The sequence below is a fragment of the Anomaloglossus baeobatrachus genome, chromosome 1 (genome assembly GCF_048569485.1).
Source record: "Anomaloglossus baeobatrachus isolate aAnoBae1 chromosome 1, aAnoBae1.hap1, whole genome shotgun sequence".
NCBI classification, from domain to species: domain Eukaryota; kingdom Metazoa; phylum Chordata; class Amphibia; order Anura; family Aromobatidae; genus Anomaloglossus; species Anomaloglossus baeobatrachus.
In genome coordinates, this window is record NC_134353.1 from 538,965,342 (window position 1) to 538,984,959 (window position 19,618).

General features: G+C 45.6%; 1 long non-coding RNA gene across 1 annotated transcript; it reads left to right on the forward strand.

The window, feature by feature from the left end:
* Nucleotides 1-9,432: 9,432 nt before the first annotated feature.
* On the forward strand, nt 9,433-15,477 carry LOC142296142 (uncharacterized). The gene is made up of 3 exons (XR_012751594.1): nt 9,433-9,474; nt 11,049-11,115; nt 15,419-15,477. It is a non-coding gene; the product is annotated as an uncharacterized LOC142296142 (long non-coding RNA).
* Nucleotides 15,478-19,618: the final 4,141 nt, after the last annotated feature.

A 19,618-nucleotide genomic window follows, 5' to 3' on the forward strand; every position in this document is an offset into this window, starting at 1 on the left:
TACCACCGCTGCAGTTGAAAGTACCCGAGGGTGATGGAGTGGGGCAGCCAGGTGTTGGAACCCTCCACGGGTAGGGGGGATGCCATGGGACTCAGTGGTGGAGTTCGGGGAGTGCCGTGGGGAGTGAAGGGGGTCACTTTCGTACTCACTCAGTCCAAAAAGCTGACACCGAGAACCGGATAAACCAAAGTTCTGGACAGAGAAGGAGAGGAGCTAGTTTTGGGTACCGTCCCCGATGGTGCTGCCTGGTGATCTGTGACCTTCCTCCTGGCACTTAGTTCACTTCTTTGTTGGTCCTGGTAGCATAAAACTAGTCGGGTCCCGCTCCCCAGTGTGGCTAACTGTGGGAGCTTGCTCTCAGGGTTCATGCTTGGACCGTTTTGGTGGAAAGTCCTATCCCCCTCGTTACGCTCGTACCCCGATTTTGGAGTAGGTGGAGAGCGGATCTTGAAGGCTCCATTCTCGTCGGGTAAATTGTCAGGTTACCTGAAGCTACTCCCTGACCTAGTGTCCACGTACCCTGTCGTGTCCTGGTCCCAGCCCGGTCATGGTAAAATATATGGAGAGAAGGATGCACACCAGTGACTATCTAAGGGGAATATATGAAAAGCAGAAACTGCTGTGTGAATACTGACATGAAAAATCCAATAGCTATATGTAAGAGTGAAAGTATGAAAAATGGAATCTGCATTACTGCCATGAACATATGAATAAAGAGAAAATTAGCTATTGAATTGATCAATGCAACAGAGCCCCAACACTACGCCAAAGTATTTCTCTACGTTGGGGTCCTTAGCTTGTGTGTGTCCTCTCATGCAGTTAAAAAACTTACCGTGTATGGGAAGCTGAGACCCAGGCTATGTATGCGTATAATGTGAACTGGCAATAGGTTTGTCTTGGGCCGGGTTCACAAACGAAAGACTACAAATCAATCAAGAAATAACGTCTGGAACACCATTCTGAGTCTGAACTGGGTGCAAAACCTAAAAAATCTATACTATATGGAGAGAAGGTATGCACACCAGTGACTATGTAAGGGGAATATATGAAACCACCTATTGCCAGTCCACATTAAATGCATACATAGCCTGGGTCTCAGCTTCCCATACACGGTAAGTTGTTTAACTGCATGAGAGGACACACACTAGCTAGGGACCCCAACGTAGAGAAATACTTTGGCGTAGTGTTGGGGCTCTGTTGCATTGATCAATTCAATAGCTACATTTTTCTTTATTCATATGTTCATGGCAGTAATGCAGATTCCATTTTTCATACTTTCACTCTTACATATAGCTATTGGATTTTTCATGTCAGTATTCACACAGCAGTTTCTGCTTTTCATATATTCCCCTTACATAGTCACTGGTGTGCATACCTTCTCTCCATATAGTGTAGATTTTTTAGGTTTTGAACCCAGTTTAGACTCAGAATGGTGTTCCAGATGTTATTTCTTGATCGATCATGGTACAAGGCCGCCAGCTGTCCTCCTCGACAGTTCCGTGCCCCTTGTTACGATACCATGTGACCGGGGGTCCAGCTCCTACTAGGCCCAGACCACCGTCTGCTACCCAGTTGCTTCCAAGGAGCCCGGCTCCTTACCTTCTCTCTCCTTGACTTCCAACACTTCACTCTCCTGCTCCTGACACTCCTGACCTCCCCTTACCAACCCCCCCAAGTAGGCGACCCTATTCCACTCAGGCCGTCCACTGGTGTGCCTGGTCGGTGTGTACCAGAGTGTACCTAGGACTTTAATTGGTTGATGTAGGCAACACCATGTAGTTGGGGACCCATAACCAAGGAGGAGGTGGATATTGCAAAGAAGGGCAGATTGCCCAATACCCTGTGACGACCTGATAGTCCAGGGGCATCACACTTGCATGGCTTAAACGTGCTACCATGGCCTGTAGCATCTCTGGACATGTCTATTTTCAAGCACATCTGAGATATCATTGGTCAGCAATTGCAAAGAGTGTTTCAGCAGCAGATCTTGATGATGTGTGTGCCCTAGTGCATTCAGCATGGTAGAACCATTCTTAGATGACCATTAATACTCTCATTGACAGCATGGTAAGGTGTGCAAGTGCATTTATTTTTGCGTATGGTGCTCATACTTGATAGTGAGAAAAAATATTTTCAATATTTTGTTTCTATTTTTTCTATTTCCATATCACCAACATGTCTATAAATCCAGAGATGTCCATAATTCAATTACTTTTTCTTCTTTGTGTTGCAATTTCAATGTTGAGGAGTTTAGTATGGACTACAAGTGTTTAATAAAACAGATATAATTTAACAAAATATGTTTTATAAAAGAAAAGCCAGCCAAACTATTTTTTCTCAGGCTCTCTGCATACAGTCGTCCATGCTGGGGTACTCTTCTTTTCAGATCCTGCTCATTGTCCGTCATTCTTCTCAGGCGCTCTGCATACAGTCATCCATGGTGGAGTGCTCTTTTCAGACCCTGCTTTTTGGCCGTCATTTTTCTCAGGCTCTCTGCATACAGTCGTCCATACTGGGGGTTTTTCTTCAGACCCTGCTAATTTGCCATCATTTTTTTCAGGCTTTTTGTATACAGTCGTCCATACTGGGATGCTCATCAGACCCTGCTCATTAGCCGTCTCTCTTTCAGGCTTTCTGCATACAGTCGTTCATGCTGGAGTGCTCTTCTCTTCAGACCCTGCTCATTGTCAGTCAATGTGACATACCGCTCATAGAGGTTGTTTAAAAAAAAAAAATTCTAAGAGGAGGTGGAAAAACACAGAGGTTGCAAACAAATTATCAGCCACATAAGTGGAAAATGTAGGATTGGTAATCGAACTCCAAACGTCCAGGTAAGGCCTCCTAAACTAATTCATACCAAGTTAAATATTTCCTTACATCAATTTTGAGAATCTGGCACAAATTAGGTAAACTTGGCACAAACACTTTTAATAAAAATGCTGATTGAACATTAGCCAAAGAAATGACATACAGTTGAAACCAGAAGTTTACATACACTATCTAAAAAGACATATCTGCATGTTTCTCACAATCTGAAATTAAATCAGAATTAATCTTTCCCAATTTAGGTCAATTTGGATTGCCAAAGTTATTTATGTTTGCCAAACGTATAAGTAAAAAGTTTACATACACTAAAAAAAATTAATATGGGAAACGCCATAAAATGATGTCATGTCTTTAGAGGCTTTTGACCTGCACAAGTCTGGTTCATCCTTGGGGGGCAATTTCCAGATACTTTAAGGGGTGTCGCTGATCTGTACAAACAATTGTATGCAAGTACAAACAAGATGTGAATGTCGAGCCATCATAACGCTCAGAGAGGAGACTGGCTCTGTGTACCAGAGATGAACGTGCTTTGGTCAGACATGTGCATATCAACTCAAGAACAAAAGCAAAAGACCTTGTGAAGATGCTGGTGGAAGCTGGTAAGATTGTGTCATTATCCACAGTGAAGCATGTACTTTATCAACATGGGCTGAAAGGCCACTCTGCCAGGAAGAAGCCATTACTCCCCAATAAACATAAAAAAGTTAGATTAATATTGGCAAATGCACACAGGAAGAAAGACCTTTTTGAGACATGTCCTGTGGTCTGACAAAACTAAAATTAACTGATTGGCCATAATGACCATAGCTACATTTGGAGGAAAAACAGAGAAGCTTTGAAGCCTAAGAACACCATCCCAACTGTGAAACACAGGAGTGGCAGCATCATGTTGTGGGGTTGTTTTGCTGCAAGATGGACAAGTACACTTCACAAAATAAATGGCATCATGAAGGAAAAAGATTATGTGGCAATACTGAAGCAACATCTCAAGACATCAGCCAGGAACTTAACACTTGGGTGGAAATGGGTCTTCCAAATGGACAATGACCCAAAGCATACTGTCAAACTGATTACAAAGTGGCTAAGGATAATAAAGTCAATGTTTTGGAGTTACAATCATTAAGCCCTGATCTCAATCGCATTGAAAATGTATGTACAAAGTTGAAAAGGCAGACGCGAGCAAGGCGACCAACAAACATGGCTCAGTTACACCAGTTCTGTCAGAAGGAATGGGCCCAAATTCCTACCAACTATTGTGAGAAGCTTGTGGAAGGAGATCCAAAACGTTTGACCCAAGTCATACTGTTTAAGGGTAATGGTACCAAATACTAATGAAATTGTAACATTACCACTTTCTCTCATTATTTTGGCATTTGTCACGCTCCCCGGGTCCCCTGTCCAGCTCCCCGGCTCCCCTGCCACGCTCCCCCGGTCCCCTGTCCAGCTCCCAGGCTCCCCTGCCACGCTCCCCGGCTTCCCTGGCTCGCTCCCCGGCTCCTCTGTCCGGCGTCCCCCGCTCCACAGCCTCCAGGCCTCCTCACCTAGGATCCCCAGGCGTCCCGGTCCCCGCTCCCAGCGTCCGCTGTCAGCTTCGCTCCAGCCCGGCTCCCCTGCCTCCTGTTCGCCGCTCCCTGCCCTGGCTTCTGGCACCCGGGCCTCGCGCATGCGCATTAGGGCGCGCGCGCGGTCATTGACCCTTTCTTAAAGGGCCAGCGTCCACAGACAGGATATTGAACACACAGGTACAGGGTATAAAGGGGTTTAATGTCCAAGTGGGCGGGGCCTGTTCTTCGTGTTTCCTAAGCTAGGAGTCAGGTCTCCTTGTGTCTCTGTGATACTCACCTCTCTCTCTTCTAGAGCCGCTCCTGTATCGCCATCCGGTCCTGCCGATTCCCGAACCCCGCACGCTGACTATCTGCCATCCCGTCAGTCCGTACCATCTTTGATCCCTGTGGTGACCCGTCCTCTCGCTCCATCAGTTCCGGACTCTGCCTGACAACATCTTGGCCTCCGAACCTGAGCTCCGTCACCCGGACTACCATCTGTGACTCCGTGGTCCCAGGGACTTCTACATTCCACTATTTTGCACGGACTATCCTGCTACCTGTAGTGCTCCGGCTACCGGACCCCTTGCCTTCAGTGAGGAGTTTGGCCCAGTGGATCCACCTCCTGGGTCTGCCCGTCCACCTGGCCCTAACAGTAAGAACAGGCCATGGATCCCGCCGAAGCACTAGCGGCCTTGCAGGAGGAACTCACACGCCAGCGTGAGACCCAGACCCGCATGCTGAACTTTATGTCTTCTGTGGACGCCCGCCTGAACACGCTACAAGCGTCGGTTACATCTTCGGCATCTCGAGCTTCCACTGGACAATCCACGGCCCCAGCTCCCGTGGCAGCCTCCTCGGATGCTTCCAGGCTTCGTCTGGCCTCACCACCCCGGTACGCCGGAGATCCCAAGACCTGCAGGGGATTCATAAACCAATGCTCCCTCCATTTCAAGCTGCTGCCGCATTTGTTTGCCTCCGACCAAGCCAAGGTCGCGTTCATGATGTCCCATCTAGAGGGTGAGGCACTGGCGTGGATGAACCCCTTGTGGGAGAAGGAGGACCCTGTGACCACTAACATCCAGGAGTTCCTGCAGGCATTTCGTGGCACCTTTGATGAGCCCGGACGCGCCTCCGCGTCTGCCTCATCTCTCCTCCGGTTACGTCAGGGGACTCTGACGGTGGGTCAATATGCCATCCGTTTTCGCACCTTGGCTTCGGAACTCGGGTGGAACAATGAGGCTCTAACCGCCGCCTTCTGGGAAGGTCTCTCGGGTCGAATTAAAGATGAGCTGGCTGGTCGTGACGTGCCGTCCACCCTGGATGCCCTGATTGCCCTAGCAACTCGAGTGGACTTTCGCTTTCAGGAATGATCCAAAGAGGTGTCCCGTGAGAGACGTCCGATACGGCATTCCTCTCCTCCGCAGAAGCCCGCCGTACTTCAGTCAACGGCATCTGGTGTCTCCGTCCACGAGCCCATGCAGATCGACCGTTTGCGGCCGTCTGAACAACGCCGAGCAGAACGGCTCGCCAAGGGCCTCTGCTTCTACTGCGGAGAGGGCACACACCTTCTACGCTCCTGTCCAGAGAGGCCGGGAAACTCCAAAGCCTAGGGTTGGTAGGAGAGGCCACCCTAGGTGCTGGGACTCTCTCAGACCCGGTGACGTGGACTGTTCAAGTGACAACGGGAGAGACGCGGTTCACGGCCGAGGCGTACCTCGATTCCGGGGCAGCAGGCAATTTCATCCAGCAGGCCACGGTGGACAAGTACCAGGTGCCTGTTACTCCACTCGACAAACCCCTTGTGATTGCCTCTGTGGATGGGAGACCCCTCTCTGACACCATCTCGTGGATCACCAAGCCGGTGGAACTGCGTATCGGTGCCCTGCACACCGAGAACATCGCTCTCTACGTCCTCCCACACATGTCCCATCAAATCCTGCTGCGACTCCCCTGGTTACGGACACACGAACCCTCAGTCAGCTGGGGTACTGGTGAAATCACCCGATGGGGCTCCTCTTGCCACGAGAACTGTCTGAAGACCATACAACCCATCCGACGACCTCCGGTTCCAGAGTCCCTACCAGGACTGCCCTCGGCCTACTGGTCCTTCGCGGACGTCTTTGACAAAAAGGAATCAGAGGTACTTCCGCCACATCGTCCTTACGATTGTGCCATCGAGCTGCTCCCGGGAACTACACCACCTCGAGGTCAGATATATCCGCTGTCTCCTGCCGAAACAAGGGCCATGTCTACCTACATCACAGAGAACCTGACAAGGGGATTCAGTCGGAGATCCTCCTCTCCTGCTGGAGCAGGCTTCTTCTTCGTTAAGAAGAAAGAAGGCGACCTACGCCCATGCATAGACTACCGGGGATTGAACCAAATCACCGTGAAAAATAAGTACCCCCTGCCGCTCATCCCCGAATTGTTTGATCGGCTTAGAGGAGCTCGTGTGTTCACCAAGTTGGATCTTCGGGGTGCCTACAACCTGGTCCGCATCCGCTCAGGGGACGAATGGAAGACCACGTTCAATACTCGCGATGGGCACTATGAATACTGTGTGATGCCCTTCGGCCTGTGTAACGCTCCAGCAGTCTTTCAGGAATTGGTGAACGACGTGTTCCAAGACCTTCTCTACGTCTGTGTGGTGGTGTATCTTGATGACATCCTGGTCTTTTCTCCGGACCTCCAGACCCACAGAGAGAACGTGCAGCTGGTACTACAAAGACTGAGGGAGAATCGTCTGTACGCTAAGTACGAGAAGTGTGTCTTCGAGCAGTCTTCTCTTCCCTTCCTGGGTTACGTAATCTCCGATACCGGCCTGCAGATGGATCCGGAGAAGGTCTCTGCCATTCTCAACTGGCCCCCTCCTTCTGGACTGAAGGCAATCCAACGCTTTCTGGGATTCGCAAACTATTACCGTCAGTTCATCCCTCACTTCTCTGCTCTGACTGCACCTCTCTCCGCCTTGACCAAGAAGGGGGCTAATCCAAAGGACTGGTCACCTGCGGCCAACGCCGCGTTTGGCTCCCTGAAACGGGCATTTGCTTCCTCCCCTGTGCTCCACCGTCCGGAGTTAAACCGACAGTTCACCTTGGAGGTGGATGCCTCCTCCTCGGGAGCCGGAGCAGTGCTCATGCAGAAGTCCTCCTCCGGGAAGATGGTTACTTGCGGTTTCTTCTCCAAGAGCTTCTCTGCGCCTGAACGCAACTACACCATCGGTAACCGAGAGCTATTGGCAGTCAAACTGGCTCTGGAGGAATGGCGCTACCTTCTGGAGGGAGCAGTGTACCCCGTGATCATTTACACGGACCACAAGAACCTGGAATACCTGCGGTCAGCTCAGCGACTGAACCCACGGCAAGCCAGGTGGTCCTTGTTCTTTGCCAGGTTCGATTTCCAGCTCCATTTCCGACCCGCGGACAAGAATGTACGCGCAGATGCCTTGTCCAGGTCATTCATGCCCATGGAGCAGGAGGAGGAGACATCCCAGCCCATCATATGCCCTAGTAAAATCATTCCGGTGGCTCCTGTCACCCTGGCCCAGATACCGCCCGGGAAGACCTATGTCTCTGAAACCGACAGACAAAAAGTGTTGCACTGGGGCCATGCCTCGAAAACAGCCGGCCATGCTGGTCAGAAGAGAACATGGAGTACAATTGTACGTCACTACTGGTGGCCATCCCTTCGCACAGACGTCGCTTCTTTTGTCTCAGCCTGCTCCTCTTGTGCCAGGAACAAGACTGTCACGCTCCCCGGGTCCCCTGTCCAGCTCCCCGGCTCCCCTGCCACGCTCCCCGGGTCCCTTGTCCAGCTCCCCGGCTCCTCTGCCACGCTCCCCGGCTTCCCTGGCTCGCTCCCCGGCTCCTCTGTCCGGAGTCCCCCGCTCCACAGCCTCCAGGCCTCCTCACCTAGGATCCCCAGGCGTCCCGGTCCCCGCTCCCAGCGTCCGCTGTCAGCTTCGCTCCAGCCCGGCTCCCCTGCCTCCTGTTCGCCGCTCCCTGCCCTGGCTTCTGGCACCCGGGCCTCGCGCATGCGCATTAGGGCGCGCGGTCATTGACCCTTTCTTAAAGGGCCAGCGTCCACAGACAGGATATTGAACACACAGGTACAGGGTATAAAGGGGTTTAATGTCCAAGTGGGCGGGGCCTGTTCTTCGTGTTTCCTAAGCTAGAAATAAGGTCTCCTTGTATCTCTGTGATACTCACCTCTCTCTCTTCTAGAGCCGCTCCTGTCTCGCCATCCGGTCCTTCCGATTCCCGAACCCCGCACGCTGACTATCTGCCATCCCGTCAGTCCGTACCATCTTTGATCCCTGTGGTGACCCGTCCTCTCGCTCCATCAGTTCCGGACTCTGCCTGACAACATCTTGGCCTCCGAACCTGAGCTCCGTCACCCGGACTACCATCTGTGACTCCGTGGTCCCAGGGACTTCTACATTCCACTATTTTGCACGGACTATCCTGCTACCTGTAGTACTCCGGCTACCGGACCCCTTGCCTTCAGTGAGGAGTTCGGCCCAGTGGATCCACCTCCTGGGTCTGCCCGTCCACCTGGCCCTAACAGCATTTACTAAATATCAATAATTTTTGTTCCCAATTCACCTAAAACAGGAAAGGTTTATTCTGATTTCATGTCAGATAGTGAGATAAACATGCAGATGTGTCTTTTTAGATCGTGTATGTAAACTTCTGGTTTCCACTGTATAACAACATGGCACCCACCAATGGCAATAAAAAGAAGGATTGAAAATATAAAGATAACTTCAGATTCTTAATTTACGTAATTGGACACCTCATATTTCAAATCCAACATTACTGTACATTATCTGAGCGTACTTTCTCTTTAAATTTGCTAGAGAATAAACCATCATGGTGGGTGCCACAAGCTTCAACCAATAGAATCGCAGAATTTCTTTATAAGACTAGAAAAAACCGTCAGTTGGTGCCAGTCTGCTATTGCTTTTATAGAGATAGTACAGGCTTCACTTTGTTTCAGAAGTGATTTAGCGAACATTGTTACATTTTTGGAGGAAGAAGACCCCCTACTGCACATCAACATCTTCTGGAAGATAACACCAACTGTCTTCAAGTCATCAGTGGTAAATTACCATCATTTATTACCTTGTATTACCGCTCCATGTCATCCAGAGCCAATGTCAGTTAGCTGTTTACCAAAGAAAGAGAAAGGACTTTATTAATAAACTCAAAGATTTTCACCTACATTCTCCAGAAAGTAGATAAATGGTGGTGACCTGAGAAACACCCAAGACTCATCACTTCCATTCCCCAATTCTAAAAACAAAGTAACAAGGAGTATAACATGCAAAAGGAATGTTTATGTTAAATATATCTCCAAGTGGTAAGGATTAAATATCCCCCCCCAAAAAAAATAATAATAACAACACTGGATAGGAAAACAATGGATACATATATCCTATTTCAAGGCACGGATGTATCAACTGCTGGGATAGGGATGGGCGTAAAGTGGGGTTATCAGAACTGTGATGGCGGGGTGTTGGTTAAATGTAAACATTTCTCTCCTATATCTCATTAATCCATAAAGTGCATGTGCCCATATTGCAACTATTTTCAGAAAACCAACCACAGCTGATCATGTAAAAAGGTTCAAAGATGTACGCCCCTTTGGTTATTAACATTCCCCAATTTTGTCTGATGAATGGATCCAAGATGTAGGACAATAGGGAATCACCCAGTAATTCGGTGTTAGTCTTCATTATTATTTCATGGTTATTAGCATTTTGGGGGGGATTGGACTAGAGAGGGGCAGAACATATATAGGGGTTATGTGAAATGACAGGGTCCAGGGTGGCCGAACTGTGATCTTCCAGAACAAATACAATTATAGCACTTTTATTATATCATGTAATTACTGAATATGTATTTATACTTAATAGGGAAACACAAAGGATAAGATTTTTTAGTGTGTTCACCAGAAATCAGGCGTAAATCATTAAAAACACAAAGTTACACAATAATGTTGTGAATTTACGCATTTCTATGCACATTTAAAGAAGCTCTGCCAAAATGGAAAGAGCTGGGAGAAGGCAGGGCAAAAGTGGGCATGCAGTGCCCGCTTATCAAATTAAACAAAAGTGCCGGCGTTTCATACTCCAGGAATGCTACTCCCGTTTCTGATTGGAGGAGCATTTTTAGGGAGGAGCGCACAACTTAGGAGATGCGCCGAATACACCAGGTGTAATGATTCATGATTTTAGGGCAACATTCAGGGATCCCTTCATTACGGTTGTACACTGGAATTAACACAATGTCAGTCTTAGTGACTAGGCCACAAAAAAGACCAATATATGCCTACATAATGCTAAGGTATGAAGCCCATGGGCCTCAATACCATGTGTAGCAGGGCCCTCATACACCATGAGCCAATATAATGTATACCTTTATAATGCTGAGGTATGAAGCCCAAGGGCCTCAATACCAAGTGTAGCAGGGCTCTCATACACCATGAGCCATTTCATGTGGCTATTGGGCTCCCTCCGACATCGGGGCGGGGTGTGAGACCAACCCTGTGTATTGCCTATAGGTGTGCCCATGATATAATAGAGGTCCAGCTCTTATATTACAAGCTCATGGTAATATAGGTCTCTGTAAAGTCTCTGGAAGATGTTCATGGTGATCTTCTTTTCTCTCTAAGACTCCCAGGAAGAAAAGATGAGCAAGAAGAGGAAGAGAGAGCTGATCGCTCTTTATGAAGAAGAGACGTGAGATTTATTAATGTTATAATCCCCCAATATAGAGTCCACACTTATTCATTACAGGTTATCTGATATGATATTTATGGCTCAACACTCAAAAGTTTTTTTGCCATTTCCCGTTCTTCCAAGATGACAGCGCTAAGGTCGGGTCATGCAGCTTACTTACATTACAATTTGTCATTTCTTATAAACCCTTTCACACTGCAGACAATTTTTATTCAGCCATTTTTGTTTTTCTCCCCGTCCATCCACATAGGTGAAAATACGCTGCCCGGTATTTTTTTTCCAGGAACATATATCATTTTATTGACCTTGTTCATTTTACCCTACAACGTACTGGAGAATCAGTATAATAAAAGTCCAAGTAGGGGAAATTCCAAAAGTAATCAGTGTTCTTCCATTATTTATGGGTTTGTGTTACGGTTATTTGTATAGTAAAAGTGTCCTGGCAACATGATTCTCCAGCTTAGCACAATTACAGAGAATAGGGTCAATTACCGTATTTTTCGGACCATAAGACGCACTTTTTTCCCCCCAAATGTTGGGGGAAAGTTGGGGGTGCATCTTATGGTCTGACTATAGGGCTGCGGATGGAAACGAGGGTGCTGCGGTGGAGCCCGCTCATTACATATGCACGCCCATCCTCCCGCCCATCTCTCAGCGCTGAAGCCGGCACTGACAGGTGGGCGGGAGGATGAGCGGGGCGCGCGCATAGTAAAGAGCCGGTCCGCATGATCACCCCTGGCAATTACAGCCTGGAGTGATCATGTGCGGCTGTATTCACTGCCCCCCGCGCGTCATCATCATCGCCGGGTGCAGTGAATCAGTACACTCACCCGTCCCCGTGTGTAGAGCCGTCCCCCTGCTGCACGCGATGTCTTCCTGTCTGTGCCGGTCAGCTGATCTGGGCTGATCGGCACAGACAGGAAGACATCGCGTGCTGCAGGGGAACGGCTCCACACACACAGGTCATTGCCGCTGAGAGAAAGATGATCGGTGCTGGAGGGAGTGAGGAAAAGGTGAGTATAAACGTTTATTTTTTTCTCTGTGCTATAGGATACAGGCCATACACCAGGATGGTATATGAGCACGATGGGGGCATATAGCAGGATGGGAGTATATGAGAGCAGGATGGATGGGGGGTATATGAACAGGATGGGGGTATATGAACAGGATGGGGGTATATGAACAGGATGGGGGTATATGAACAGGATGGGGGTATATGAACAGGATGGGGTATATGAACAGGATGGGAGTATATGAACACGATGGGGGCATATAGCAGGATGGGAGTATATGAGCAGGATGGATGGGAGGTATATGAACAGGATGGGGGTATATGAACAGGATGGGGTATATGAACAGGATGGGAGTATATGAGCACGATGGGGGCATATAGCAGGATCGGAGTATATGAGCAGGATGGATGGGGGGTATATGAACAGGATGGGGGTATATGAACAGGATGGGGGTATATGAACAGGATGGGAGTATATGAGCAGGATGGGGGTATATGAACAGGATGGGGGTATATGAACAGGATGGGGGTATATGAACAGGATGGGGGTATATGAACAGGATGGGAGTATATGAGCAGGATGGGAGTATATGAGCAGGATGGGAGTATATGAGCAGGATGGATGGGGGAAATATCAATAGGATGGGGGTATATGAACAGGATGGGGGTATATGAACAGGATGGGGTATATGAACAGGATGAGGGAATATGAGCAGGATGCTGGTATATGAGCAGGATGGGGGTTTATAGCAGGATCATATACAAGGCAGGAGGATCATTACCAGGATGGGGTACCTTAGTAGAGAATTTGGGGACATTACCCCCATAACAGTGTCAGCAGCAGATCCTCGCTCCATAACAGTGTGTCATGACCACATTTTTTTGCTTAAAGTTTTATTTTCCTATTTTCTTCCTCTAAAACCAGGGTGCGTCTTATAGTCCGGTGTGTCTTATAGTCCGATATATAGTATAGATATATATAGTATTTTTTTATTATTTAATTGGTGAAAAAATTTTCAATAAGTTGTAAACATTTTTTATTCTGCTGCCATTTTCTTTGCCATTTTTCCATGGATGGAGCCTTGTGAGGTCTGTTTTGTTCCTTTCCTTATTTACAGCCGAGCTGATGGATTTTTTAATTACACTAGTTTTGTTTATTTATGATATTTTGATCAGTTTTTATTGCATTTTTTTGCAGAGATGCAACAACTTAAAATGACATTTCCAATGTTTAAATTTTTTGATTTACTGATTTCACTTTATATATGACATATTTTATATTTTGATGAATTGAACTTTTAAGGATGCAGCAATACCACATATTTATTTATATATCTACAGTGCCTTTAAAAACTATTCATACCCTTTGAACCTTTCCACATTTTTTTCACATTACACTAATGTGATTTATTGGGATTTTTTTGTGATTTACCAACATAATCTACCAAGTATTTGTGACATGTAAAGGAAATGAAATAAGCTTTTCTAAATATTTTAAAATTAGGAATCTGAAAATTGTGAGGTGCATTTTTATTCAGCCCCTTGTGGTTTGATACTTTGCAGGACCACCTATCACTGCAATTACTGCTGCCAGTCTTGTGAGGTATGTCTCTGCCAGCTTTGCACATCTAGAGGCTGAAACTATTGCCCTTTCTTCTTGCTTCTTGGCCTCATCATGTGGAAGTGGGTGCTCTTGTCAGATGACACCAAAGTAGAACCTTTTGGGATAAATGCTAAATGCTATGTGTGGTGGAAAACTGAAACTGCATATCATCCTGAAAACACCATCCTCACCGTCAAACATGGTGAAGGCAGCATCATCTTCAGCAACTTCAGTAGGCACAGGGAAGCTAGTCAGAGTTGATGGGAAGATGGATGGAGCTAAATACAGGAAAACCTGTTGCAGGTTGAAAAAGACTTGAGACTGGGGAGAAGGGTTCACCTTCCAGCAGGAAAATGATCCTAAACTCCAAACCTAAATCCCACTGAGAATCTGAGGCAAGACTTGAAAAATTGTGTTCACAGACACTCTCCATCCAATCTCACTGAGCAAGAGCTAGTTTACAAAAGAAGAATGGGCAAAAATGTCAGCCTCTAGATTTGCAAAGGTGGAAGAGACATACCCCAAAATCCTCACAGCAATAATTGTTGTGAAAGGTGGTCTTACAAGGTAGTGACATGGGAGTGAACTACAAATGCACGCCACCATTTTCAGATTTCTATTTTTCTAATATGTATAAATCCATAAGCAAAAAAACATTGAGTATATTGAGCCTGAAAATATATTTTTATTACAAATATTTTAAATTCAGGATTAAAAGCATTTTTACAAATAGATGCTGATACATAGAAACAGGAAATTATTCCACTTGAAAAATACAAAAAATTCAATGATACCAACAGAGACAATATGAATTGCACTACTCAAAAAAATAAGTAAATCACCATCAATAATGGCCATCGAGGGTAAAATATATAATGCCATGTAATAATGATATACAATTTGCATACAACCATTGGCAGTATATTTACAAGGCTACAGCTTGGGTTTATACTGTATATTAAGGTGTCAAAAACCATAAGAGATAACTAGAAGTGACCAAATGTCATAGTAGAATAGCTACATCAGTCTCAATGCAATGGTATAAGTAGATTTTCAAATCACACCTAAACAGCAGCTCCTCATGTGTCAAAGCCGTGTGAATCACACTGCACTAAGCAATAGACCTGAAGTCCATACAGAAAAAATATTTTTTTGTAAAAATAAAATTTGTCACCAGATGTAGGTAACAAGCCATCCAACCCACACAGGCAAAGAGACGATAGATGTCCATAAACTTAGTAATGTGTAATAATGGGAAGTCACACAGGGAAAAAGTATTGAACACGCTCGTTGAAATTTAATACTAAAGCAGCTTCAAAACGCCTCCTGCATGATGAAACTAGTAACATGCATTGCTCAAGTGTGATTTTGGCTAAATCTTTCACACAAACACTGAAATTTTTTGGTGCGTTCAATACTTATTTCACCTCATATATATATACATATATATATACATATATACAGTAAAAAATTGTAGTTAATAACATAAATGGGAGTGATTCGAATGTTCTCTTCAGTTAATAATTTTAGATAATTTTTAACTCCCCTTATGGACCCAACATGCCCCTCATGTGTATTTGGCAGATGTCATGAAAGAGTTAATTGTAAATGTATTAATTAGTACCGATCTGTATTTGTATATTATAACACTGGAATATCTGATTGAAATATCTACTGTAATATCACAGTTCACAGACCACCATTATAGAAAATTGCCAAAAGAAGATGAAGGAGCTTAACCTGCGTCCAGAAGAACGGGCTGCTTTCTTTAATCTGCTTGGTAACATTTCCTGACTGTTGGGTTATCGTGTTTAGTGGGGATCTGACTTCTGCAGCCCCATCTATCAGCTTGGTGCTGATAATTCAGTACTCTAGTGAGAGGAATATCCTCTTCGCTGATTACCTTGGCTTTACACCATACGGTTGTGCCGTGGCTGATATTGCATGTCACTACATCTGAGTCCCATTGAAGTGAATAGGAGTGAGCAGCAGTACAGGACGGATATGGCCACACCTGTATATGTAGTGTTCTGTCTTGGTAACCATTGAAGTGGACGCTGCTATGGATAGTCCATCAACATTAACCTCTTCATAACATGGTGATTTTATGTTTTTGGGCTTTTCATGTTTCCTTCTTCCAACAGCCAAAACTTTGTAATTTTCCCATCCCCATAGCCATATGAGGACTTGATTTTTTTGAGGGATGGATTGTACGTTTGAATATCACCATTCACTTTATCATTAAATGTACTGGAAAACAGGATCAAAATTCCAAGTGAGGTGAAATTGCACAATAACACATAAATCTGATATTGTTTTTTTGCTTTTTGTTTTTTTTTGGGTGTTTTATTCTTTTTTATTCTTTGCATTGTAAAAGTAGGATTTGCCAGGTCAGTAAAATTACCGCGATACCAAACTACAGGCAGCAGGAATCAGGGCCGACTATACGTTTGCTCCATTTATGTTGTTGTCTGAAACGCACCAACATTTCAGAGAGTAAAGTTTCCTCATCCGGCCAGAGACCATAGCTGGAGACGAGACTAGTCCAGTTATAGTCCTCAGCCGAATCCTCTAACTTTATCCCTTCTGAAACGTCATTTTAGAGAATAACATACTTAGCTGCAATCGTGTAGCCGGGCTCTGATTCATTCTGCCCACGGATTGGACACCATGAGTCACATGACAGGTTTCTTTTATCTAATAAAAAACATTGGAAATTCATAAAAAAAAAAATAAAAAAACTGCCTATGTCGCCATTTAGCAAGATGACATTTTTGTAGATAAGATTTGGGAAAGATACAACATTTTGATCCCTTTTTGTGGTGTTACAGTGACTGAAATACACAATTCTGGCATTTGGATAATTTCTCCTTTGGACATTTGCTGATAAGTTTAATTAATGTTATACTTTGATAGATCGGACACAGTGATACAAATAACATTACTTTTTTTCTGTTTCCTTTTGTATCACAAACTGGAAAAGAGCAAATATTTGGCTCTCAAATAGTTGAAGAAACTGGTATTGTATTGAGTAATCTTGACCAGATACAGCACAGGCGATTTTGCCACACAGCGGAGGACACCGTGATCTACACCAGCGCTACTATCACTCACCAGCGGAGCAGATCGTCTACACTGTACACTGATGAAGGTCTGTGTTATACCGAAACGTCTGTGCTGTATCTGGTCAATATCACTCAATAAAATACCAGTTTATCCACCTATTTGAGTGCCAAGTATTTGCTCTTTGCTACTTACGGGACTGGATCCTACTTGAGCACCTACCACGCAGAAGAGCCGTATTTATCCACAACAATGTATCACAAACTGGGACCTGATATACTATTGCATTACCTTATATATCAGGAAGGGGTTAACATTACAGAAATCAGATTTAATGACGTGTAATTTATTAAATATTTTAAATCTAAATCTAAATAATCTTATTTTAACTTTTCTCCCAGGAGATGAGGATATCCAGCTATTTTTGGCAAAAGACATCTGTTTAAGGATTTCTGACAAGGTACCTGTATAAATACAAGAACAATAAGCCAGGCAATGTCTTTACATGGAACCTGTCATCAAGATGTTATACCCCTTAGGTGCCATCATTGCCCACGGTCATCTCATCCGATGGGGAGACGCATGTGTAGATTAGCTAACGTCATCAGGAGCTTACTGCGCATGCGCCACCGCCTCTGAGGAGACATCTGTGGGCAATGATGGCACCTGGTGCAGAATCTCAGCTAGGGAAGGCCGGTCACTGAGAGAAGAGTGAGGAAACACTACAAGCAAAGTATTGATGCAATCATCAGTGAAAGGCCTTTTCTAAGGTCTAGTTTCCTGATGACGGGTTCCCTTTTTATCGGAATTTACATTTTACATCCACATACTAGTAGAGAGGTATTACAGGTGCACAATAATCTGTGACCTTTCTGTTCAGATTACAGAATGACATTATTCATCATAAAATACAGCGACATACAGTTATCTACTGTGTAAAAACATTTCCAAAATATAACTTTTTGTCTTCTTCCTCTAGTATCTCCTGGCCATGGTCCTCGTGTACTTCAAGAGAGCCGGACTGAGCACCGAGGAATATAGAGAGAACTTCTTTCCATCCCTGCAAGTGTTTTCATGAAAACATATTTTTAGCAAAACTCTCAATAATTGTGGATCCGGTATTTTATATTAGATTTATCAATTATAGACGGAAACGCAATTATGGTCATTATCTGATTGGAAAGTAAAAAATATTTTATCATTGTATCTGCAAAGAGAAAATAGAAAGCCTATATATCTTGGGCTGTGTTCAAACACATGATTCTTGTGGGGGTTTTCTGCAGCTAAAATCTGCTCTCTGGGAAGTAAATTGCTGCTGTCAAAATGCCCATTTTTCAACAACTGAGATGCTGCAGATTTCAAAATGCCGCAGTTCTCAAATTCAGAAAGAAAAGACAACACGTGCATGAGATTTCTGAAATCTTAAAGCTTTTGATAAAAAGCAGTTTCTAATTTACACGAAAAAACACTGAAAAAATAAAGCTGAAAAACGTGTGATCAGAACCATACTATGCGGCCTTATGACTTACTTGGGGTCCATATTGACTGTTTTTTTTACATCATTGTATCATTTATATTCACCCCTTCCTTTTGCACTTACAATATATATGGGTCATAATGTTTGTCTTTTTTTCAGCTTCTTAGCCAACCAATTTGAAGAGGACGTTGACTTCCGTGAAGAAATCTACGCGTGGGCGTTAGGAAGAACCTGGGAACAGCGGAAAGAAGAGCTGCATTACCAACGCAACCAGCTGCTCCTCCGGATGGACTTCAGAGCTTGGGTGGACCGGGCCACATGTGATCTGGTAAGTATACCGTATTTTTTGTTTTATAAGACGCACCAGATTATAAGACAAACCCCAAATTTAAAGATAAAAAAGGTAATAAAAAATGGGATCTGTCTTATAGTCCAGTGGTGTCATACCGGACGGGGGCCGCAGCAGTGTCACAGGAGGCAGGGGTGGTGCTGGAGTAGGGCGATGCTGCAGGCGCTGTGGTGGAGACTGTGCTGGCTGCGGTGGGGGCTGTGCTGGCTGCGGTGAGCACTGTGCTGGCTGCGGTGGTCACTGTGCTGGCTGCGGAGGGTGTTCTGGCTGTGTGGAGCAGGGCGGTGCGGCGGATGTCACAGATGCTCTGTTGGAGGGTTTCAAAGAAATGGCGCCCAGCATTTTCACGTGCACAGATTGAGATCTCGGCTCGATGACAAGCCCAGATCTCATCTGTGCACGCGCCACCTCCGTGCAGTATTTTCCTTAAGTTCACTGCTGAGAGATCAATGGACCGAAGACACGCATGTACAGATCAGATCTGAGCCAAGAGCTCCATATGTGCACGCGCCGACTGCGGGTTCCATTATTTAAAGCCCACACCGCAGACAGAGCATCTCACCCACCACACCACCCTGCTCCACACAGCCCCCACAGCAGCCAGCACTGTGCTCACCGTAGCCAGCACAGCCCCAGCCGCAGCCAGCACAGCCCCCGCTGCAGCCAGCACAGTCCCCGCCGCAGCCAGCACAGTCCCTGCCGCAGCCAGAACAGCGCCCAGCAGCCAGCACTGCACCCACTCTCATTTTCCTCCCAAATTTTTGGAGGAAAAGTGCGTATTATAATCTGAAAAATACAGTATATGTGTATATATATATATATATAGATATCTGTCAAGTGAAGACAAGTTTCATTATATAAGATGTCATTCCAGATCATGGCACAAGACCCTTCCCATTGGGTGTGGATGAGAAACCGGCGAATCCATCACAGCTGGGCTATTGGGTACGAGAAGAGGCATGCATGGGAGCTCAAAGTCCATGGCCCATGGAGGAGGCC